A 23,957-nucleotide genomic window follows, 5' to 3' on the forward strand; every position below is an offset into this window, starting at 1 on the left:
TTGAGGGCATATAAAATTAACAAATTTAAAGAGTCTTTTTATGGCATGTAATGCAAACACTGGCTCTACTTCCAGCTCGTAGGGTGTTCAGTACAGACAGACCTTGGAAATTAGTATTATCCACATTGTAGATTATCCAAATGGAAACTAATTTACAGTCTTTTTGCCTTGGCAGTAGCTGCCTGACACTGGTTACAACAGTTAAGTTTTCAGTCAACTGAAATTCATAATTTCATTTCCCAGTTTTTTCCCATTGAGTTGTTAATAGTATTTTCCCTTTCCAAATGCAGGGTTCTAGCTTTTAGTATATAACCGCAATAGAAAATAATTGTACATCTTGGTGATCATGCAGGCACAGAAGCTATGCCCTCTTGATTATTGTGGGAGGTCGATTTTGAATGATAGCCGACCTGTTATTGTAATTACACGTACTGCCTGTTTAGTAGAAATATTCAAACTGCACTCTATTGTCAAGGGTTCCATGGTGTAATGGTTAGCACTCTGCACTCTGAATCCAGCAATCCGAGTTCCACTCTCGGTGGGACCTTACCACAGTTTACTTCCTTCTGAGTGTTATCCTTTTTCAATGAGGTATTGTATTGATAGTGATTGTTGTACGCCATAAACACGATTTAACAACAAAAAAAATGTGATAATATTCTCTCGTAGAGATAATTAAACCAATGTATTTGAGGGCATATAAAATTAACAAATTTAAAGAGACTTTTTATGGCATGTAATGCAAATACTGGCTCTACTTCCAGCTCGTAGGGTGTTCAGTACAGACAGACCTAGGAAATTAGTATTATCCACATAGTAGATTATCCAAATGGAAACTAATTTACAGTCTTTTTGCCTTGGCAGTAGCTGCCTGACACTGGTTACAACAGTTAAGTTTTCAGTCAACTGAAATTTATAATTTAATTTCCCAGTTTTTTCCCATTGAGTTGTTAATAGTATTTTCACTTTCCAAATGCAGGGTTCTAGCTTTTGTTATATAACCGCAATAGAAAATAATTGTACATCTTGGTGATCATGCAGGCACAGAAGCTATGCCCTCTTGATTATTGTGGGAGGTCGATTTTGAATGATAGCCGACCTGTTATTGTAATTACACGTACTGCCTGTTTAGTAGAAATATCCAAACTACACTCTATTTTAAAGGGTTCCATGGTGTAATGGTTAGCACTCTGGACTCTGAATCCAGCAATCCGAGTTCAACTCTTGGTGGGACCTTGCCACAGTTTACCTCCTTCTTAGTGTAATCCTTTTTCAATGAGGTGTTGTATTGATAGTGATTGTTGTACGCCATAAACACGATTTAACAACAAAAAAATGTGATAATATTCTCTCGTAGAGATAATTAAACCAATGTATTTGAGGGCATATAAAATTAACAAATTTAAAGAGTCTTTTTATGGCATGTAATGCAAACACTGGCTCTACTTCCAGCTCGTAGGGTGTTCAGTACAGACAGACCTTGGAAATTAGTATTATCCACATTGTAGATTATCCAAATGGAAACTAATTTACAGTCTTTTTGCCTTGGCAGTAGCTGCCTGACACTGGTTACAACAGTTAAGTTTTCAGTCAACTGAAATTCATAATTTCATTTCCCAGTTTTTTCCCATTGAGTTGTTAATAGTATTTTCCCTTTCCAAATGCAGGGTTCTAGCTTTTAGTATATAACCGCAATAGAAAATAATTGTACATCTTGGTGATCATGCAGGCACAGAAGCTATGCCCTCTTGATTATTGTGGGAGGTCGATTTTGAATGATAGCCGACCTGTTATTGTAATTACACGTACTGCCTCTTTAGTAGAAATATCCAAACTGCACTCTATTGTCAAGGGTTCCATGGTGTAATGGTTAGCACTCTGCACTCTGAATCCAGCAATCCCAGTTCCACTCTCGGTGGGACCTTGCCACAGTTTACTTCCTTCTGAGTGTTATCCTTTTTCAATGAGGTATTGTATTGATAGTGATTGTTGTACACCATAAACACGATTTAACAACAACAAAAAATGTGATAATATTCTCTCGTAGAGATAATTAAACCAATGTAATTGAGGGCATATAAAATTAACAAATTTAAAGAGTCTTTTTATGGCATGTAATGCAAACACTGGCTCTACTTCCAGCTCGTAGGGTGTTCAGTACAGGCAGACCTTGGAAATTAGTATTATCCACATTGTAGATTATCCAAATGGAAACTAATTTACAGTCTTTTTGCCTTGGCAGTAGCTGCCTGACACTGGTTACAACAGTTAAGTTTTCAGTCAACTGAAATTTATAATTTAATTTCCCAGTTTTTTCCCATTGAGTTGTTAATAGTATTTTCACTTTCCAAATGCAGGGTTCTAGCTTTTGTTATATAACCGCAATAGAAAATAATTGTACATCTTGGTGATCATGCAGGCACAGAAGCTATGCCCTCTTGATTATTGTGGGAGGTCGATTTTGAATGATAGCCGACCTGTTATTGTAATTACACGTACTGCCTGTTTAGTAGAAATATCCAAACTACACTCTATTTTCAAGGGTTCCATGGTGTAATGGTTAGCACTCTGGACTCTGAATCCAGCAATCCGAGTTCAACTCTTGGTGGGACCTTGCCACAGTTTACCTCCTTCTTAGTGTAATCCTTTTTCAATGAGGTGTTGTATTGATAGTGATTGTTGTACGCCATAAACACGATTTAACAACAAAAAAATGTGATAATATTCTCTCGTAGAGATAATTAAACCAATGTATTTGAGGGCATATAAAATTAACAAATTTAAAGAGTCTTTTTATGGCATGTAATGCAAACACTGGCTCTACTTCCAGCTCGTAGGGTGTTCAGTACAGACAGACCTTGGAAATTAGTATGATCCACATTGTAGATTATCCAATTGGAAACTAATTTACAGTCCTTTTGCCTTGGCAGTAGCTGCCTGACACTGGTTACAACAGTTAAGTTTTCAGTCAACTGAAATTCATAATTTCATTTCCCAGTTTTTTCCCATTGAGTTGTTAATAGTATTTTCCCTTTCCAAATGCAGGGTTCTAGCTTTTGTTATATAACCGCAATAGAAAATAATTGTACATCTTGGTGATCATGCAGGCACAGAAGCTATGCCCTCTTGATTATTGTGGGAGGTCGATTTTGAATGATAGCCGACCTGTTATTGTAATTACACGTACTGCCTGTTTAGTAGAAATATCCAAACTGCACTCTATTGTCAAGGGTTCCATGGTGTAATGGTTAGCACTCTGCACTCTGAATCCAGCAATCCCAGTTCCACTCTCGGTGGGACCTTGCCACAGTTTACTTCCTTCTGAGTGTTATCCTTTTTCAATGAGGTATTGTATTGATAGTGATTGTTGTACACCATAAACACGATTTAACAACAACAAAAAATGTGATAATATTCTCTCGTAGAGATAATTAAACCAATGTAATTGAGGGCATATAAAATTAACAAATTTAAAGAGTCTTTTTATGGCATGTAATGCAAACACTGGCTCTACTTCCAGCTCGTAGGGTGTTCAGTACAGGCAGACCTTGGAAATTAGTATTATCCACATTGTAGATTATCCAAATGGAAACTAATTTACAGTCTTTTTGCCTTGGCAGTAGCTGCCTGACACTGGTTACAACAGTTAAGTTTTCAGTCAACTGAAATTTATAATTTAATTTCCCAGTTTTTTCCCATTGAGTTGTTAATAGTATTTTCACTTTCCAAATGCAGGGTTCTAGCTTTTGTTATATAACCGCAATAGAAAATAATTGTACATCTTGGTGATCATGCAGGCACAGAAGCTATGCCCTCTTGATTATTGTGGGAGGTCGATTTTGAATGATAGCCGACCTGTTATTGTAATTACACGTACTGCCTGTTTAGTAGAAATATCCAAACTACACTCTATTTTCAAGGGTTCCATGGTGTAATGGTTAGCACTCTGGACTCTGAATCCAGCAATCCGAGTTCAACTCTTGGTGGGACCTTGCCACAGTTTACCTCCTTCTTAGTGTAATCCTTTTTCAATGAGGTGTTGTATTGATAGTGATTGTTGTACGCCATAAACACGATTTAACAACAAAAAAATGTGATAATATTCTCTCGTAGAGATAATTAAACCAATGTATTTGAGGGCATATAAAATTAACAAATTTAAAGAGTCTTTTTATGGCATGTAATGCAAACACTGGCTCTACTTCCAGCTCGTAGGGTGTTCAGTACAGACAGACCTTGGAAATTAGTATTATCCACATTGTAGATTATCCAAATGGAAACTAATTTACAGTCTTTTTGCCTTGGCAGTAGCTGCCTGACACTGGTTACAACAGTTAAGTTTTCAGTCAACTGAAATTCATAATTTCATTTCCCAGTTTTTTCCCATTGAGTTGTTAATAGTATTTTCCCTTTCCAAATGCAGGGTTCTAGCTTTTAGTATATAACCGCAATAGAAAATAATTGTACATCTTGGTGATCATGCAGGCACAGAAGCTATGCCCTCTTGATTATTGTGGGAGGTCGATTTTGAATGATAGCCGACCTGTTATTGTAATTACACGTACTGCCTGTTTAGTAGAAATATTCAAACTGCACTCTATTGTCAAGGGTTCCATGGTGTAATGGTTAGCACTCTGCACTCTGAATCCAGCAATCCGAGTTCCACTCTCGGTGGGACCTTACCACAGTTTACTTCCTTCTGAGTGTTATCCTTTTTCAATGAGGTATTGTATTGATAGTGATTGTTGTACGCCATAAACACGATTTAACAACAAAAAAAATGTGATAATATTCTCTCGTAGAGATAATTAAACCAATGTATTTGAGGGCATATAAAATTAACAAATTTAAAGAGTCTTTTTATGGCATGTAATGCAAACACTGGCTCTACTTCCAGCTCGTAGGGTGTTCAGTACAGACAGACCTTGGAAATTAGTATTATCCACATAGTAGATTATCCAAATGGAAACTAATTTACAGTCTTTTTGCCTTGGCAGTAGCTGCCTGACACTGGTTACAACAGTTAAGTTTTCAGTCAACTGAAATTTATAATTTAATTTCCCAGTTTTTTCCCATTGAGTTGTTAATAGTATTTTCCCTTTCCAAATGCAGGGTTCTAGCTTTTGTTATATAACCGCAATAGAAAATAATTGTACATCTTGGTGATCTTGCAGGCACAGAAGCTGTGCCCTCTTGATTATTGTGGGAGGTCGATTTTGAATGATAGCCGACCTGTTATTGTAATTACACGTACTGCCTGTTTAGTAGATATATCCAAACTGCACTCTATTGTCAAGGGTTCCATGGTGTAATGGTTAGCACTCTGGACTCTGAATTCAGCAATCCGAGTTCAACTCTCGGTGGGACCTTGCCACAGTTTACTTCCTTCTGAGTGTAATCCTTTTACAATGAGGTATTGATAGTGATTGTTGTACGCCATAAGCACGATTTAACAACAAAGAAAATGTGATAATATTCTCTCGTAGAGATAATTAAACCAATGTATTTGAGGGCATATAAAATTAACAAATTTAAAGAGTCTTTTTGTGGCATGTAATGCAAATACTGGCTCTACTTCCAGCTCGTAGGGTGTTCAGTACAGACAGACCTTGGAAATTAGTATTATCCACATAGTAGATTATCCAAATGGAAACTAATTTACAGTCTTTTTGCCTTGGCAGTAGCTGCCTGACACTGGTTACAAAAGTTACGTTTTCAGTCAACTGAAATTCATAATTTCATTTCCCAGTTTTTTCCCATTGAGTTGTTAATAGTATTTTCCCTTTCCAAATGCAGGGTTCTAGCTTTTGTTACATAACCGCAATAGAAAATAATTGTACATCTTGGTGATCATGTAGGCACAGAAGCTATACCCTCTTGATTATTTTGGGAGGTCGATTTTGAATGATAGCTGACCTGTTATTGTAATTACACGTACTGCCTGTTTAGTAGAAATATCCAAACTGCACTCGATTGTCAAGGGTTCCATGGTGTAATGGTTAGCACTCTGGACTCTGAATCCAGCAATCCAAGTTCAACCATCGGTGGGACCTTGCCACAGTTTACTTCCTTCTGAGTGTAATCCTTTTTCAATGAGGTATTGTATTGATAGTGATTGTTGTACGCCATAAACACGATTTAACAACAAAAAAAATGTGATAATATTCTCTTGTAGAGATAATTAAACCAATGTAATTGAGGGCATATAAAATTAACAAATTTAAAGAGTCTTTTTATGCATGTAATGCAAACACTGGCTCTACTTCCAGCTCGTAGTGTGTTCAGTACAGACAGACCTTGGTAATTAGTATTATCCACATTGTAGATTATCCAAATGGAAACTAATTTACAGTATTTTTGCCTTGGCAGTAGCTGCCTTACACTGGTTACAACAGTTAAGTTTTCAGTCAACTGAAATTCATAATTTCATTTCCCAGTTTTTTCCCATTGAGTTGTTAATAGTATTTTCCCTTTCCAAATGCAGGGTTCTAGCTTTTTTTATATAACCGCAATAGAAAATAATAGTACATCTTGGTGATCAGGCAGGCACAGAAGCTATGCCCTCTTGATTATTGTGGGAGGTCGATTTTGAATGATAGCCGACCTGTTATTGTAATTACACGTACTGCCTGTTTAGTAGAAATATCCAAACTGCACTCTATTGTCGAGGGTTACATAGTGTAATAGATAGCACTCTGGACTCTGAATCCAGCAATCCAAGTTCAATTCTTGGTGGGACGTTGCCACAAATTAATTCCTTCTGAGTGTAATCCTTTTTCAATGAGGTATTGTATTGATAGTGATTGTTGTACGCCATAAACACGATTTAACAACAAAAAAAATGTAATAATATTCTCTCGTAGAGATAATTAAACCAATGTAATTGAGGGCATATAAAATTAACAAATTTAAAGAGTCTTTTTTATGGCATGTAATGCAAACACTGGGTCTACTTCCAGCTCGTAGGGTGTTCAGTACAGACAGACCTTGGAAATTAGTATGATCCACATTGTAGATTATCCAATTGGAAACTAATTTACAGTCTTTTTGCCTTGGCAGTAGCTGCCTGACACTGGTTACAACAGTTAAGTTTTCAGTCAACTGAAATTCATAATTTCATTTCCCAGTTTTTTCCCATTGAGTTGTTAATAGTATTTTCCCTTTCCAAATGCAGGGTTCTAGCTTTTGTTATATAACTGCAATAGAAAATAATTGTTCATCTTGGTGATCATGCAGGCACAGAAGCTATGCCCTCTTGATTATTGTGGGAGGTCGAATTTGAATGATAGCCGACCTGTTATTGTAATTACACGTACTGCCTGTTTAGTAGAAATATCCAAACTGCACTCTATTGTCAAGGGTTCCATGGTGTAATGGTTAGCACTCTGAATCCAGCAATCCGAGGTCAACTCTCGGTGGGACCTTGACACAGTTTACTTCCTTCTGAGTGTAATCCTTTTACAATGAGGTATTGACAGTGATTGTTGTACGCCATAAACACGATTTAACAACAAAAAAAATGTGATAATATTCTCTCGTAGAGATAATTAAACCAATGTAATTGAGGGCATATAAAATTAACAAATTTAAAGAGTCTTTTTATGGCATGTAATGCAAACACTGGCTCTACTTCCAGCTCGTAGGGTATTCAGTACAGACAGACCTTGGAAATTAGTATGATCCACATTGTAGATTATCCAATTGGAAACTAATTTACAGTCTTTTTGCCTTGGCAGTAGCTGCCTGACACTGGTTACAACAGTTAAGTTTTCAGTCAACTGAAATTCATAATTTAATTTCCCAGTTTTTTCCCATTGAGTTGTTAATAGTATTTTCCCTTTCCAAATGCAGGGTTCTAGCTTTTGTTATATAACCGCAAAAGAAAATAATTGTACATCTTGGTGATCATGCAGGCACAGAAGCTATGCCCTCTTGATTATTGTGGGAGGTCGATTTTGAATGATAGCCGACCTGTTATTGTAATTACACGTACTGCCTGTTTAGTAGAAATATCCAAACTGCACTCTATTGTCAAGGGTTCCATGGTGTAATGGTTAGCACTCTGGACTCTGAATCCAGCAATCCGAGGTCAACTCTCGGTGGGACCTTGCCACAGTTTACTTCCTTCTGAGTGTAATCCTTTTACAATGAGGTATTGATAGTGATTGTTGTACGCCATAAACACGATTTAACAACAAAAAAAATGTGATCATATTCTCTCGTAGAGATAATTAAACCAATGTAATTGAGAGCATATAAAATTAACAAATTTAAAGAGTCTTTTTATGGCACGTAATGCAAACACTGGCTCTACTTCCAGCTCGTAGGGTGTTCAGTACAGACAGACCTTGGAAATTAGTATGATCCACATTGTAGATTATCCAATTGGAAACTAATTTACGGTCTTTTTGCCTTGGCAGTAGCTGCCTGACACTGGTTACAACAGTTAAGTTTTCAGTCAACTGAAATTCATAATTGCATTTCCCAGTTTTTTCCCATTGAGTTGTTAATAGTATTTTCCCTTTCCAAATGCAGGGTTCTAGCTTTTGTTATATAACCGCAATAGAAAATAATTGTACATCTTGGTGATCATGCAGGCACAGAAGCTATGCCCTCTTGATTATTGTGGGAGGTCGATTTTGAATGATAGCCGACCTGTTATTGTAATTACACGTACTGCCTGTTTAGTAGAAATATCCAAACTGCACTCTATTGTCAAGGGTTCCATGGTGTAATGGTTAGCACTCTGGACTCTGAATCCAGCAATCCGAGTTCATCTCTCGTGGGACCTTGCCACAGTTTACTTCCTTCTGAGTGTAATCCTTTTTCAATGAGGTATTGTATTGATAGTGATTGTTGTATGCCATAAACACGAATTAACAACATAAAAAATTTGATAATATTCTCTCGTAGAGATAATTAAACCAATGTATTTGAGGGCATATAAAATTAACAAATTTAAAGAGTCTTTTTATGGCATGTAATGCAAACACTGGCTCTACTTCCAGCTCGTAGGGTGTTCAGTACAGACAGACCTTGGAAATTAGTATTATCCACATAGTAGATTATCCAAATGGAAACTAATTTACAGTCTTTTTGCCTTCGCAGTAGCTGCCTGACACTGGTTACAACAGTTAAGTTTTCAGTCAACTGAAATTCATAATTTAATTTCCTAGTTTTTTCCCATTGAGTTGTTAATAGTATTTTCCCTTTCCAAATGCAGGGTACTAGCTTTTGTTATATAACCGCAATAGAAATTAATTGTACATCTTGGTGATCATGCAGGCACAGAAGCAATGCCCTCTTGATTATTGTGGGAGGTCGATTTTGAATGATAGCCGACCTGTTATTGTAATTACACGTACTGCCTGTTTAGTAGAAATATCCAAACTGCACTCTATTGTCAAGGGTTCCATGGTGTAATGGTCTGGACTCTGAATCAAGCAATCCGAGTTCAACTCTCGGTGGGACCTTGGCACAGTTTAATTCCTTCTGAGTGTAATCCTTTTACAATGAGGTATTGATAGTGATTGTTGTACGCCATAAACACGATTTAACAACAAAAAAAATGTGATCATATTCTCTCGTAGAGATAATTAAACCAATGTAATTGAGAGCATATAAAATTAACAAATTTAAAGAGTCTTTTTATGGCACGTAATGCAAACACTGGCTCTACTTCCAGCTCGTAGGGTGTTCAGTACAGACAGACCTTGGAAATTAGTATGATGCACATTGTAGATTATCCAATTGGAAACTAATTTACAGTCTTTTTGCCTTGGCAGTAGCTGCCTGACACTGGTTACAAAAGTTAAGTTTTCAGTCAACTGAAATTCATAATTTCATTTCCCAGTTTTTTCCCATTGAGTTGTTAATAGTATTTTCCCTTTCCAAATGCAGGGTTCTAGCTTTTGTTATATAACCGCAATAGAAAATAATTGTACATCTTGGTGATCATGCAGGCACAGAAGCTATGCCCTCTTGATTATTGTGGGAGGTCGATTTTGAATGATAGCCGACCTGTTATTGTAATTACACGTACTGCCTGTTTAGTAGAAATATCCAAACTGCACTCTATTGTCAAGGGTTCCATGGTGTAATGGTTAGCAATCTGGACTCTGAATCCAGCAATCCGAGTTCAACTCTCGGTGGGACCTTGCCACAGTTTACTTCCTTCTGAGTGTAATCCTTTTACAATGAGGTATTGATAGTGATTGTTGTACGCCATAAACACGATTTAACAACAAAAAAAATGTGATAATATTCTCTCGTAGAGATAATTAAACCAATGTAATTGAGGGCATATAAAATCAACAAATTTAAAGAGTCTTTTTATGGCATGTAATGCAAACACTGGCTCTACATCCAGCTCGTAGGGTGTTCAGTACAGACAGACCTTGGAAATTAGTATGATCCACATTGTAGATTATCCAATTGGAAACTAATTTACAGTCTTTTTGGCTTGGCAGTAGCTGCCTGACACTGGTTACAACAGTTAGGGTATGTGCACACACACTAATTACGTCCGTAAGGAACGGACGTATTTCGGCCGCAAGTCCCGGACCGAACACAGTGCAGGGAGCCGGGCTCCTAGCATCATACTTATGTACGACGCTAGGAGTCCCTGCCTTGCTGCAGGACAACTGTCCCGTAGTATAATCATGTTTACAGTACGGGACAGTTGTCCTGCAGCGAGGCAGGGACTCCTAGCGTCGTACATAAGTATGATGCTAGGAGCCCGGCTCCCTGCAGTGTGTTCGGTCCGGGACTTGCGGCCGAAATACGTCCGTCAATTACGGACGTAATTAGTGTGTGTGCACATACCCTTAAGTTTTCAGTCAACTGAAATTCATAATTTCATTTCCCAGTTTTTTCCCATTGAGTTGTTAATAGTATTTTCCCTTTCCAAATGCAGGGTTCTAGCTTTTGTTATATAACCGCAATAGAAAATAATTGTACATCTTGGTGATCATGCAGGCACAGAAGCTATGCCCTCTTGATTATTGTGGGAGGTCGATTTTGAATGATAGCCGACCTGTTATTGTAATTACACGTACTGCCTGTTTAGTAGAAATATCCAAACTGCACTCTATTGTCAAGGGTTCCATGGTGTAATGGTCTGGACTCTGAATCCAGCAATCCGAGTTCAACTCTCGGTGGGACCTTGGCACAGTTTACTTCCTTCTGAGTGTAATCCTTTTACAATGAGGTATTGATAGTGATTGTTGTACGCCATAAACACGATTTAACAACAAAAAAAATTTGATAATATTCTCTCGTAGAGATAATTAAACCAATGTAATTGAGGGCATATAAAATTAACAAATTTAAAGAGTCTTTTTATGGCATGTAATGCAAACACTGGCTCTACTTCCAGCTCGTAGTGTGTTCAGTACAGACAGACCTTGGAAATTAGTATGATCCACGATGTAGATTATCCAATTGGAAACTAATTTACAGTCTTTTTGCCTTGGCAGTAGCTGCCTGACACTGGTTACAACAGTTAAGTTTTCAGTCAACTGAAATTCATAATTTCATTTCCCAGTTTTTTCCCATTGAGTTGTTAATAGTATTTTCCCTTTCCAAATGCAGGGTTCTAGCTTTTGTTATATAACCGCAATAGAAAATAATTGTACATCTTGGTGATCATGCAGGCACAGAAGCTATGCCCTCTTGATTATTGTGGGAGGTCGATTTTGAATGATAGCCGACCTGTTATTGTAATTACACGTACTGCCTGTTTAGTAGAAATATCCAAACTGCACTCTATTGTCAGGGGTTCCATGGTGTAATGGTTAGCACTCTGGACTCTGAATCAAGCAATCCGAGGTCAACTCTCAGTGGGACCTTGCCACAGTTTACTTCCTTCTGAGTGTAATCCTTTTACAATGAGGTATTGATAGTGATTGTTGTACGCCATAAACACGATTTAACAACAACAAAAAATTTGATAATATTCTCTTGTACAGATAATTAAACCAATGTAATTGAGGGCATATAAAATTAACAAATTTAAAGAGTCTTTTTATGGCATGTAATGCAAACACTGGCTCTACTTCCAGCTCGTAGGGTGTTCAGTACAGACAGACCTTGGAAATTAGTATGATCCACATTGTAGATTATCAAATTGGAAACTAATTTACAGTCTTTTTGCCTTGGCAGTAGCTGCCTGACACTGGTTACAACAGTTAAGTTTTCAGTCAACTGAAATTCATAATTTCATTTCCCAGTTTTTTCCCATTGAGTTATTAATAGTATTTTCCCTTTCCAAATGCAGGGTTCTAGCTTTTGTTATATAACCGCAATAGAAAATAATTGTACATCTTGGTGATCATGCAGGCACAGAAGCTATGCCCTCTTGATTATTGTGGGAGGTCGATTTTAAATGATAGCCGACCTGTTATTGTAATTACACGTACTGCCTGTTTAGTAGAAATATCCAAACTGCACTCTATTGTCAAGGGTTCCATGGTGTAATGGTTAGCACTCTGGACTCTGAATCCAGCAATCCGAGTTCAACTCTTGGTGGGACCTTGCCGCAGTTTACTTCCTTCTGAGTGTAATCCTTTTACAATGAGGTATTGATAGTGATTGTTGTACGCCATAAACACGATTTAACAACAAAAAAAATGTGATAATATTCTCTCGTAGAGATAATTAAACCAATGTATTTGAGGGCATATAAAATTAACAAACTTAAAGAGTCTTTTTATGGCATGTAATGCAAACACTGGCTCTACTTCCAGCTCGTAGGGTGTTCAGTACAGACAGACCTTGGAAATTAGTATGATCCACATTGTAGATTATCCAATTGGAAACAAATTTACAGTCTTTTTGCCTTGGCAGTAGCTGCCTGACACTGGTTACAACAGTTAAGTTTTCAGTCAACTGAAATTCATAATTTAATTTCCCAGTTTTTTCCCATTGAGTTGTTAATAGTATTTTCCCTTTCCAAATGCAGGGTACTAGCTTTTGTTATATAACCGCAATATAAATTAATTGTACATCTTGGTGATCATGCAGGCACAGAAGCTATGCCCTCTTGATTATTGTGGGAGGTCGATTTTGAATGATAGCCGACCTGTTATTGTAATTACACGTACTGCCTGTTTAGTAGAAATATCCAAACTGCACTCTATTGTCAAGGGTTCCATGGTGTAATGGTTAGCACTCTGGACTCTGAATCCAGCAATCCGAGCTCAACTCTCGGTGAGACCTTGCCACAGTTTACTTCCTTCTGAGTGTAATCCTTTTTCAATGAGGTATTGTATTGATAGTGATTGTTGTACGCCATAAACATGATTTAACAACAAAAAAAATGTGATAATATTCTCTCGTAGAGATAATTAAACCAATGTATTTTAGGGCATATAAAATTAACAAACTTAAAGAGTCTTTTTATGGCATGTAATGCAAACACTGGCTCTACTTCCAGCTCGTAGGGTGTTCAGTACTGACAGATCTTGGAAATTAGTATGATCCACATTGTAGATTATCCAATTGGAAACAAATTTACAGTCTTTTTGCCTTGGCATTAGCTGCCTGACACTGGTTACAACAGTTAAGTTTTCAGTCAACTGAAATTCATAATTTCATTTCCCAGTTTTTTCCCATTGAGTTGTTAATAGTATTTTCCCTTTCCAAATGCAGGGTACTAGCTTTTGTTATATAACCGCAATATAAATTAATTGTACATCTTGGTGATCATGCAGGCACAGAAGCTATGCCCTCTTGATTATTGTCGGAGGTCGATTTTGAATGATAGCCGACCTGTTATTGTAATTACACGTACTGCCTGTTTAGTAGAAATATCCAAACTGCACTCTATTGTCAAGGGTTCCATGGTGTAATGGTTAGCACTCTGGACTCTGAATCCAGCAATCCGAGCTCAACTCTCGGTGAGACCTTGCCACAGTTTACTTCCTTCTGAGTGTAATCCTTTTTCAATGAGGTATTGTATTGATAGTGATTGTTGTACGCCATAAACACGATTTAACAACAAAAAAAATGTGATAATATTCTCTCGTAGAGATAATTAAACCAATGTATTTGAGGGCATATAAAATTAACAAATTTAAAGAGTCTTTTTATGGCATGTAATGCAAACACTGGCTCTACTTCCAGCTCGTAGGGTGTTCAGTACAGACAGACCTTGGAAATTAGTATTATCCACATAGTAGATTATCCAAATGGAAACTAATTTACAGTCTTTTTGCCTTGGCAGTAGCTGCCTGACACTGGTTACAACAGTTAAGTTTTCAGTCAACTGAAATTCATAATTTCATTTCCCAGTTTTTTCCCATTGAGTTGGTAATAGTATTTTCCCTTTCCAAATGCAGGGTTCTCGCTTTTGTTATATAACCGCAATAGAAAATAGTTGTACATCTCAGTGATCATGCAGGCACAGAAGCTATGCCCTCTTGATTATTGTGGGAGGTCGATTTTGAATGATAGCCGACCTGTTATTGTAATTACACGTACTGCCTGTTTAGTAGAAATATCCAAACTGCACTCTATTGTCAAGGGTTCCATGGTGTAATGGTTAGCACTCTGGACTCTGAATCCAGCAATCCGAGCTCAACTCTCGGTGAGACCTTGCCACAGTTTACTTCCTTCTGAGTGTAATCCTTTTTCAATGAGGTATTGTATTGATAGTGATTGTTGTACGCCATAAACACGATTTAACAACAAAAAAAATGTGATAATATTCTCTCGTAGAGATAATTAAACCAATGTATTTTAGGGCATATAAAATTAACAAACTTAAAGAGTCTTTTTATGGCATGTAATGCAAACACTGGCTCTACTTCCAGCTCATAGGGTGTTCAGTACAGACAGACCTTGGAAATTAGTATTATCCACATTGTAGATTATCCAAATGGAAACTAATTTACAGTCTTTTTGCCTAGGCAGTAGCTGCCTGACACTGGTTACAACAGTTAAGTTTTCAGTCAACTGAAATTCATAATTTAATTTCCCAGTTTTTTCCCATTGAGTTGTTAATAGTATTTTCCCTTTCCAAATGCAGGGTTCTAGCTTATGTTATATAACCGCAATAGAAAATAATTGTACATCTTGGTGATCATGCAGGCACAGAAGCTATGCCCTCTTGATTATTGTGGGAGGTCGATTTTGAATGATAGCCGACCTGTTATTGTAATTACACGTACTGCCTGTTTAGTAGAAATATCCAAACTGCACTCTATTGTCAAGGGTTCCATGGTATAATGGTTAGCACTCTGGACTCTGAATCCAGCAATCCGAGTTCAACTCTCGGTGGGACCTTGCCACAGTTTACTTCCTTCCACTCAGTAATCCTTTTTCAATGAGGTATTGTATTGATAGTGATTGTTGTACGCCATAAACACGATTTAACAACAAAAAAAATGTGATAATATTCTCTCGTAGAGATAATTAAACCAATGTATTTGAGGGCATATAAAATTAACAAATTTAAAGAGTCTTTTTATGGCATGTAATGCAAACACTGGCTCTACTTCCAGCTCGTAGGGTGTTCAGTACAGACAGACCTTGGAAATTAGTATTATCCACATAGTAGATTATCCAAATGGAAACTAATTTACAGTCTTTTTGCCTTGGCAGTAGCTGCCTGACACTGGTTACAACAGTTAAGTTTTCAGTCAACTGAAATTCATAATTTCATTTCCCAGTTTTTTCCCATTGAGTTGGTAATAGTATTTTCCCTTTCCAAATGCAGGGTTCTAGCTTTTGTTATATAACCGCAATAGAAAATAGTTGTACATCTCAGTGATCATGCAGGCACAGAAGCTATGCCCTCTTGATTATTGTGGGAGGTCGATTTTGAATGATAGCCGACCTGTTATTGTAATTACACGTACTGCCTGTTTAGTAGAAATATCCAAACTGCACTCTATTGTCAAGGGTTCCATGGTGTAATGGTTAGCACTCTGGACTCTGAATCCAGCAATCCGAGCTCAACTCTCAGTGAGACCTTGCCACAGTTTACTTCCTTCTGAGTGTAATCCTTTTTCAATGAGGTATTGTATTGATAGTGATTGCTGTACGCCATAAACACGATTTAACAACAAAAAAAATGTGATAATATTCTCTCGTAGAGATAATTAAACCAATGTATTTTAGGGCATATAAAATTAACAAACTTAAAGAGTCTTTTTATGGCATGTAATGCAAACACTGGCTCTACTTCCAGCTCATAGGGTGTTCAGTACAGACAGACCTTGGAAATTAGTATTATCCACATTGTAGATTATCCAAATGGAAACTAATTTACAGTCTTTTTGCCTAGGCAGTAGCTGCCTGACACTGGTTACAACAGTTAAGTTTTCAGTCAACTGAAATTCATAATTTCATTTCCCAGTTTTTTCCCATTGAGTTGTTAATAGTATTTTCCCTTTCCAAATGCAGGGTTCTAGCTTTTGTTATATAACCGCAATAGAAAATAATTGTACATCTTGGTGATCATGCAGGCACAGAAGCTATGCCCTCTTGATTATTGTGGGAGGTCGATTTTGAATGATAGCCGACCTGTTATTGTAATTACACGTACTGCCTGTTTAGTAGAAATATCCAAACTGCACTCTATTGTCAACGGTTCCATGGTGTAGTGGTTAGCACTCTGGACTCTGAATCCAGCAATCCGAGTTCAACTCTTGGTGGGAGCTTGCCGCAGTTTACTTCCTTCCACACAGTAATCCTTTTTCAATGAGGTATTGTATTGATAGTGATTGTTGTACGCCATAAACACGATTTAACAACAAAAAAAATGTGATAATATTCTCTCGTAGAGATAATTAAACCAATGTATTTGAGGGCATATAAAATTAACAAATTTAAAGAGTCTTTTTATGGCATGTAATGCAAACACTGGCTCTACTTCCAACTCGTAGGGTGTTCAGTACAGACAGACCTTGGAAATTAGTATTATCCACATAGTAGATTATCCAAATGGAAACTAATTTACAGTCTTTTTGCCTTGGCAGTAGCTGCCTGACACTGGTTACAACAGTTAAGTTTTCAGTCAACTGAAATTCATAATTTCATTTCCCAGTTTTTTCCCATTGAGTTGTTAATAGTATTTTCCCTTTCCAAATGCAGGGTACTAGCTTTTGTTATATAACCGCAATATAAATTAATTGTACATCTTGGTGATCATGCAGGCACAGAAGCTATGCCCTCTTGATTATTGTGGGAGGTCGATTTTGAATGATAGCCGACCTGTTATTGTAATTACACGTACTGCCTGTTTAGTAGAAATATCCAAACTGCACTCTATTGTCAAGGGTTCCATGGTATAATGGTTAGCACTCTGGACTCTGAATCCAGCAATCCGAGTTCAACTCTCGGTGGGACCTTGCCACAGTTTACTTCCTTCCACTCAGTAATCCTTTTTCAATGAGGTATTGTATTGATAGTGATTGTTGTACGCCATAAACACGATTTAACAACAAAAAAAATGTGATAATATTCTCTCGTAGAGATAATTAAACCAATGTATTTGAGGGCATATAAAATTAACAAATTTAAAGAGTCTTTTTATGGCATGTAATGCAAACACTGGCTCTACTTCCAGCTCGTAGGGTGTTCAGTACAGACAGACCTTGGAAATTAGTATTATCCACATAGTAGATTATCCAAATGGAAACTAATTTACAGTCTTTTTGCCTTGGCAGTAGCTGCCTGACACTGGTTACAACAGTTAAGTTTTCAGTCAACTGAAATTCATAATTTCATTTCCCAGTTTTTTCCCATTGAGTTGTTAATAGTATTTTCCCTTTCCAAATGCAGGGTTCTAGCTTTTGTTATATAACCGCAATAGAAAATAATTGTACATCTTGGTGATCATGTAGGCACAGAAGCTATGCCCTCTTGATTATTGTGGGAGGTCGATTTTGAATGATAGCCGACCTGTTATTGTAATTACACGTACTGCCTGTTTAGTAGAAATATCCAAACTGCACTTTATTCTCAAGGGTTCCATGGTGTAATGGTTAGCACTCTGGACTCTGAATCCAGCAATCCGAGTTCAACTCTCGGTGGGACCTTGCCACAGTTTACTTCCTTCTGAGTGTAATCCTTTTTCAATGAGGTATTGTATTGATAGTGATTGTTGTACGCCATAAACACGATTTAACAACAAAAAAAATGTGATAATATTCTCTCGTAGAGATAATTAAACCAATGTATTTGAGGGCATATAAAATTAACAAATTTAAAGAGTCTTTTTATGGCATGTAATGCAAACACTGGCTCTACTTCCAGCTCGTAGGGTGTTCAGTACAGACAGACCTTGGAAATTAGTATTATCCACATAGTAGATTATCCAAATGGAAACTAATTTACAGTCTTTTTGCCTTGGCAGTAGCTGCCTGACACTGGTTACAACAGTTAAGTTTTCAGTCAACTGAAATTCATAATTTCATTTCCCAGTTTTTTCCCATTGAGTTGTTAATAGTATTTTCCCTTTCCAAATGCAGGGTTCTAGCTTTTGTTATATAACCGCAATAGAAAATAATTGTACATCTTGGTGATCATGTAGGCACAGAAGCTATGCCCTCTTGATTATTGTGGGAGGTCGATTTTGAATGATAGCCGACCTGTTATTGTAATTACACGTACTGCCTGTTTAGTAGAAATATCCAAACTGCACTTTATTCTCAAGGGTTCCATGGTGTAATGGTTAGCACTCTGGACTCTGAATCCAGCAATCCGAGTTCAACTCTCGGTGGGACCTTGCCACAGTTTACTTCCTTCTGAGTGTAATCCTTTTTCAATGAGGTATTGTATTGATAGTGATTGTTGTACGCCATAAACACGATTTAACAACAAAAAAAATGTGATAATATTCTCTCGTAGAGATAATTAAACCAATGTATTTGAGGGCATATAAAATTAACAAATTTAAAGAGTCTTTTTATGGCATGTAATGCAAACACTGGCTCTACTTCCAACTCGTAGGGTGTTCAGTACAGACAGACCTTGGAAATTAGTATTATCCACATAGTAGATTATCCAAATGGAAACTAATTTACAGTCTTTTTGCCTTGGCAGTAGCTGCCTGACACTGGTTACAACAGTTAAGTTTTCAGTCAACTGAAATTCATAATTTCATTTCCCAGTTTTTTCCCATTGAGTTGTTAATAGTATTTTCCCTTTCCAAATGCAGGGTACTAGCTTTTGTTATATAACCGCAATATAAATTAATTGTACATCTTGGTGATCATGCAGGCACAGAAGCTATGCCCTCTTGATTATTGTGGGAGGTCGATTTTGAATGATAGCCGACCTGTTATTGTAATTACACGTACTGCCTGTTTAGTAGAAATATCCAAACTGCACTCTATTGTCAAGGGTTCCATGGTATAATGTTTAGCACTCTTGACTCTGAATCCAGCAATCCGAGTTCAACTCTCGGTGGGACCTTGCCACAGTTTACTTCCTTCCACTCAGTAATCCTTTTTCAATGAGGTATTGTATTGATAGTGATTGTTGTACGCCATAAACACGATTTAACAACAAAAAAAATGTGATAATATTCTCTCGTAGAGATAATTAAACCAATGTATTTGAGGGCATATAAAATTAACAAATTTAAAGAGTCTTTTTATGGCATGTAATGCAAACACTGGCTCTACTTCCAGCTCGTAGGGTGTTCAGTACAGACAGACCTTGGAAATTAGTATTATCCACATAGTAGATTATCCAAATGGAAACTAATTTACAGTCTTTTTGCCTTGGCAGTAGCTGCCTGACACTGGTTACAACAGTTAAGTTTTCAGTCAACTGAAATTCATAATTTCATTTCCCAGTTTTTTCCCATTGAGTTGTTAATAGTATTTTCCCTTTCCAAATGCAGGGTTCTAGCTTTTGTTATATAACCGCAATAGAAAATAATTGTACATCTTGGTGATCATGCAGGCACAGAAGCTATGCCCTCTTGATTATTGTGGGAGGTCGATTTTGAATGATAGCCGACCTGTTATTGTAATTACACGTACTGCCTGTTTAGTAGAAATATCCAAACTGCACTCTATTGTCAAGGGTTCCATGGTGTAATGGTTAGCACTCTGGACTCTGAATTCAGCAATCCGAGTTCAACTCTCGGTGGGACCTTGCCACAGTTTACTTCCTTCTGAGTGTAATCCTTTTTCAATGAGGTATTGTATTGATAGTGATTGTTGTACGCCATAAACACGATTTAACAACAAAAAAAATGTGATAATATTCTCTCGTAGAGATAATTAAACCAATGTATTTGAGGGCATATAAAATTAACAAATTTAAAGAGTCTTTTTATGGCATGTAATGCAAACACTGGCTCTACTTCCAGCTCGTAGGGTGTTCAGTACAGACAGACCTTGGAAATTAGTATGATCCACATTGTAGATTATCCAATTGGAAACTAATTTACAGTCCTTTTGCCTTGGCAGTAGCTGCCTGACACTGGTTACAACAGTTAAGTTTTCAGTCAACTGAAATTCATAATTTAATTTCCCAGTTTTTTCCCATTGAGTTGTTAATAGTATTTTCCCTTTCCAAATGCAGGGTTCTAGCTTTTGTTATATAACCGCAATAGAAAATAATTGTACATCTTGGTGATCATGCAGGCACAGAAGCTATGCCCTCTTGATTATTGTGGGAGGTCGATTTTGAATGATAGCCGACCTGTTATTGTAATTACACGTACTGCCTGTTTAGTAGAAATATCCAAACTGCACTCTATTGTCAAGGGTTCCATGGTGTAATGGTTAGCACTCTGGACTCTGAATTCAGCAATCCGAGTTCAACTCTCGGTGGGACCTTGCCACAGTTTACTTCCTTCTGAGTGTAATCCTTTTTCAATGAGGTATTGTATTGATAGTGATTGTTGTACGCCATAAACACGATTTAACAACAAAAAAAATGTGATAATATTCTCTCGTAGAGATAATTAAACCAATGTATTTGAGGGCATATAAAATTAACAGATTTAAAGAGTATTTTTATGGCATGTAATGCAAACACTGGCTCTACTTCCAGCTCGTAGGGTGTTCAGTACAGACAGACCTTGGAAATTAGTATGATCCACATTGTAGATTATCCAATTGGAAACTAATTTACAGTCCTTTTGCCTTGGCAGTAGCTGCCTGACACTGGTTACAACAGTTAAGTTTTCAGTCAACTGAAATTCATAATTTCATTTCCCAGTTTTTTCCCATTGAGTTGTTAATAGTATTTTCCCTTTCCAAATGCAGGGTTCTAGCTTTTGTTATATAACCGCAATAGAAAATAATTGTACATCTTGGTGATCATGCAGGCACAGAAGCTATGCCCTCTTGATTATTGTGGGAGGTCGATTTTGAATGATAGCCGACCTGTTATTGTAATTACACGTACTGCCTGTTTAGTAGAAATATCCAAACTGCACTCTATTGTCAAGGGTTCCATGGTGTAATGGTTAGCACTCTGGACTCTGAATTCAGCAATCCGAGTTCAACTCTCGGTGGGACCTTGCCACAGTTTACTTCCTTCTGAGTGTAATCCTTTTTCAATGAGGTATTGTATTGATAGTGATTGTTGTACGCCATAAACACGATTTAACAACAAAAAAAATGTGATAATATTCTCTCGTAGAGATAATTAAACCAATGTATTTGAGGGCATATAAAATTAACAAATTTAAAGAGTCTTTTTATGGCATGTAATGCAAACACTGGCTCTACTTCCAGCTCGTAGGGTGTTCAGTACAGACAGACCTTGGAAATTAGTATGATCCACATTGTAGATTATCCAATTGGAAACTAATTTACAGTCCTTTTGCCTTGGCAGTAGCTGCCTGACACTGGTTACAACAGTTAAGTTTTCAGTCAACTGAAATTCATAATTTCATTTCCCAGTTTTTTCCCATTGAGTTGTTAATAGTATTTTCCCTTTCCAAATGCAGGGTTCTAGCTTTTGTTATATAACCGCAATAGAAAATAATTGTACATCTTGGTGATCATGCAGGCACAGAAGCTATGCCCTCTTGATTATTGTGGGAGGTCGATTTTGAATGATAGCCGACCTGTTATTGTAATTACACGTACTGCCTGTTTAGTAGATATATCCAAACTGCACTCTATTGTCAAGGGTTCCATGGTGTAATGGTTAGCACTCTGGACTCTGAATTCAGCAATCCGAGTTCAACTCTCGGTGGGACCTTGCCACAGTTTACCTCCTTCTTAGTGTAATCCTTTTTCAATGAGGTATTGTATTGATAGTGATTGTTGTACGCCATAAACACGATTTAACAACAAAAAAAATGTGATAATATTCTCTCGTAGAGATAATTAAACCAATGTATTTGAGGGCATATAAAATTAACAAATTTGAAGAGTCTTTTTATGGCATGTAATGCAAATACTGGCTCTACTTCCAGCTCGTAGGGTGTTCAGTACAGACAGACGTTGGAAATTAGTATTAGCCACATAGTAGATTATCCAAATGGAAACTAATTTACAGTCTTTTTGCCTTGGCAGTAGCTGCCTGACACTGGTTACAACAGTTAAGTTTTCAGTCAACTGAAATTCATAATTTCATTTCCCAGTTTTTTCCCATTGAGTTGTTAATAGTATTTTCCCTTTCCAAATGCAGGGTTCTAGCTTTTGTTATATAACCGCAATAGAAAATAATTGTACATCTTGGTGATCATGCAGGCACAGAAGCTATGCCCTCTTGATTATTGTGGGAGGTCGATTTTGAATGATAGCCGACCTGTTATTGTAATTACACGTACTGCCTGTTTAGTAGAAATATCCAAACTACACTCTATTGTCAAGGGTTCCATGGTGTGATGGTTAGCACTCTGGACTCTGAATTCAGCAATCCGAGTTCAACTCTCGGTGGGACCTTGCCACAGTTTACCTCCTTCTTAGTGTAATCCTTTTTCAATGAGGTATTGTATTGATAGTGATTGTTGTACGCCATAAACACGATTTAACAACAAAAAAAATGTGATAATATTCTCTCGTAGAGATAATTAAACCAATGTATTTGAGGGCATATAAAATTAACAAATTTGAAGAGTCTTTTTATGGCATGTAATGCAAATACTGGCTCTACTTCCAGCTCGTAGGGTGTTCAGTACAGACAGACGTTGGAAATTAGTATTAGCCACATAGTAGATTATCCAAATGGAAACTAATTTACAGTCTTTTTGCCTTGGCAGTAGCTGCCTGACACTGGTTACAACAGTTAAGTTTTCAGTCAACTGAAATTCATAATTTCATTTCCCAGTTTTTTCCCATTGAGTTGTTAATAGTATTTTCCCTTTCCAAATGCAGGGTTCTAGCTTTTGTTATATAACCGCAATAGAAAATAATTGTACATCTTGGTGATCATGCAGGCACAGAAGCTATGCCCTCTTGATTATTGTGGGAGGTCGATTTTGAATGATAGCCGACCTGTTATTGTAATTACACGTACTGCCTGTTTAGTAGAAATATCCAAACTACACTCTATTGTCAAGGGTTCCATGGTGTAATGGTTAGCACTCTGGACTCTGAATTCAGCAATCCGAGTTCAACTCTCGGTGGGACCTTGCCACAGTTTACTTCCTTCTGAGTGTAATCCTTTTTCAATGAGGTATTGTATTGATAGTGATTGTTGTACGCCATAAACACGATTTAACAACAAAAAAAATGTGATAATATTCTCTCGTAGAGATAATTAAACCAATGTAATTGAGGGCATATAAAATTAACAAATTTAAAGAGTCTTTTTATGGCATGTAATGCAAACACTGGCTCTACTTCCAGCTCGTAGGGTGTTCAGTACAGACAGACCTTGGAAATTAGTATTATCCACATAGTAGATTATCCAAATGGAAACTAATTTACAGTCTTTTTGCCTTGGCAGTAGCTGCATGACACTGGTTACAACAGTTAAGTTTTCAGTCAACTGAAATTCATAATTTCATTTCCCAGTTTTTTCCCATTGAG

General features: G+C 37.1%; 16 non-coding genes across 16 annotated transcripts; all 16 read left to right on the forward strand.

Annotated features, from left to right (window-relative positions):
- The first annotated feature begins 1,164 nt into the window (after nt 1–1,164).
- Nucleotides 1,165–1,236, forward strand: TRNAQ-CUG (transfer RNA glutamine (anticodon CUG)). The gene has a single exon. It is a non-coding gene; the product is annotated as a tRNA-Gln (tRNA).
- A 1,306-nt stretch (nt 1,237–2,542) lies between these two features.
- Nucleotides 2,543–2,614, forward strand: TRNAQ-CUG (transfer RNA glutamine (anticodon CUG)). Its single transcript has one exon. It is a non-coding gene; the product is annotated as a tRNA-Gln (tRNA).
- A 1,306-nt stretch (nt 2,615–3,920) lies between these two features.
- Nucleotides 3,921–3,992, forward strand: TRNAQ-CUG (transfer RNA glutamine (anticodon CUG)). The gene has a single exon. It is a non-coding gene; the product is annotated as a tRNA-Gln (tRNA).
- A 1,305-nt stretch (nt 3,993–5,297) lies between these two features.
- TRNAQ-CUG (transfer RNA glutamine (anticodon CUG)) lies at nt 5,298–5,369 on the forward strand. The gene has a single exon. It is a non-coding gene; the product is annotated as a tRNA-Gln (tRNA).
- A 2,667-nt stretch (nt 5,370–8,036) lies between these two features.
- TRNAQ-CUG (transfer RNA glutamine (anticodon CUG)) lies at nt 8,037–8,108 on the forward strand. The gene has a single exon. It is a non-coding gene; the product is annotated as a tRNA-Gln (tRNA).
- A 1,977-nt stretch (nt 8,109–10,085) lies between these two features.
- TRNAQ-CUG (transfer RNA glutamine (anticodon CUG)) lies at nt 10,086–10,157 on the forward strand. Its single transcript has one exon. It is a non-coding gene; the product is annotated as a tRNA-Gln (tRNA).
- A 2,305-nt stretch (nt 10,158–12,462) lies between these two features.
- Nucleotides 12,463–12,534, forward strand: TRNAQ-CUG (transfer RNA glutamine (anticodon CUG)). Its single transcript has one exon. It is a non-coding gene; the product is annotated as a tRNA-Gln (tRNA).
- A 2,679-nt stretch (nt 12,535–15,213) lies between these two features.
- On the forward strand, nt 15,214–15,285 carry TRNAQ-CUG (transfer RNA glutamine (anticodon CUG)). Its single transcript has one exon. It is a non-coding gene; the product is annotated as a tRNA-Gln (tRNA).
- Nucleotides 15,286–17,282: 1,997 nt separating this feature from the next.
- TRNAQ-CUG (transfer RNA glutamine (anticodon CUG)) lies at nt 17,283–17,354 on the forward strand. The gene has a single exon. It is a non-coding gene; the product is annotated as a tRNA-Gln (tRNA).
- A 618-nt stretch (nt 17,355–17,972) lies between these two features.
- Nucleotides 17,973–18,044, forward strand: TRNAQ-CUG (transfer RNA glutamine (anticodon CUG)). Its single transcript has one exon. It is a non-coding gene; the product is annotated as a tRNA-Gln (tRNA).
- A 617-nt stretch (nt 18,045–18,661) lies between these two features.
- TRNAQ-CUG (transfer RNA glutamine (anticodon CUG)) lies at nt 18,662–18,733 on the forward strand. Its single transcript has one exon. It is a non-coding gene; the product is annotated as a tRNA-Gln (tRNA).
- Nucleotides 18,734–20,040: 1,307 nt separating this feature from the next.
- On the forward strand, nt 20,041–20,112 carry TRNAQ-CUG (transfer RNA glutamine (anticodon CUG)). The gene has a single exon. It is a non-coding gene; the product is annotated as a tRNA-Gln (tRNA).
- A 617-nt stretch (nt 20,113–20,729) lies between these two features.
- TRNAQ-CUG (transfer RNA glutamine (anticodon CUG)) lies at nt 20,730–20,801 on the forward strand. Its single transcript has one exon. It is a non-coding gene; the product is annotated as a tRNA-Gln (tRNA).
- A 617-nt stretch (nt 20,802–21,418) lies between these two features.
- TRNAQ-CUG (transfer RNA glutamine (anticodon CUG)) lies at nt 21,419–21,490 on the forward strand. Its single transcript has one exon. It is a non-coding gene; the product is annotated as a tRNA-Gln (tRNA).
- Nucleotides 21,491–22,107: 617 nt separating this feature from the next.
- Nucleotides 22,108–22,179, forward strand: TRNAQ-CUG (transfer RNA glutamine (anticodon CUG)). The gene has a single exon. It is a non-coding gene; the product is annotated as a tRNA-Gln (tRNA).
- Nucleotides 22,180–23,485: 1,306 nt separating this feature from the next.
- On the forward strand, nt 23,486–23,557 carry TRNAQ-CUG (transfer RNA glutamine (anticodon CUG)). The gene has a single exon. It is a non-coding gene; the product is annotated as a tRNA-Gln (tRNA).
- The last annotated feature ends 400 nt before the right edge of the window (nt 23,558–23,957 follow it).

Source organism: Rhinoderma darwinii, chromosome 3, assembly GCF_050947455.1.
Source record: "Rhinoderma darwinii isolate aRhiDar2 chromosome 3, aRhiDar2.hap1, whole genome shotgun sequence".
Classification (NCBI taxonomy): domain Eukaryota; kingdom Metazoa; phylum Chordata; class Amphibia; order Anura; family Rhinodermatidae; genus Rhinoderma; species Rhinoderma darwinii.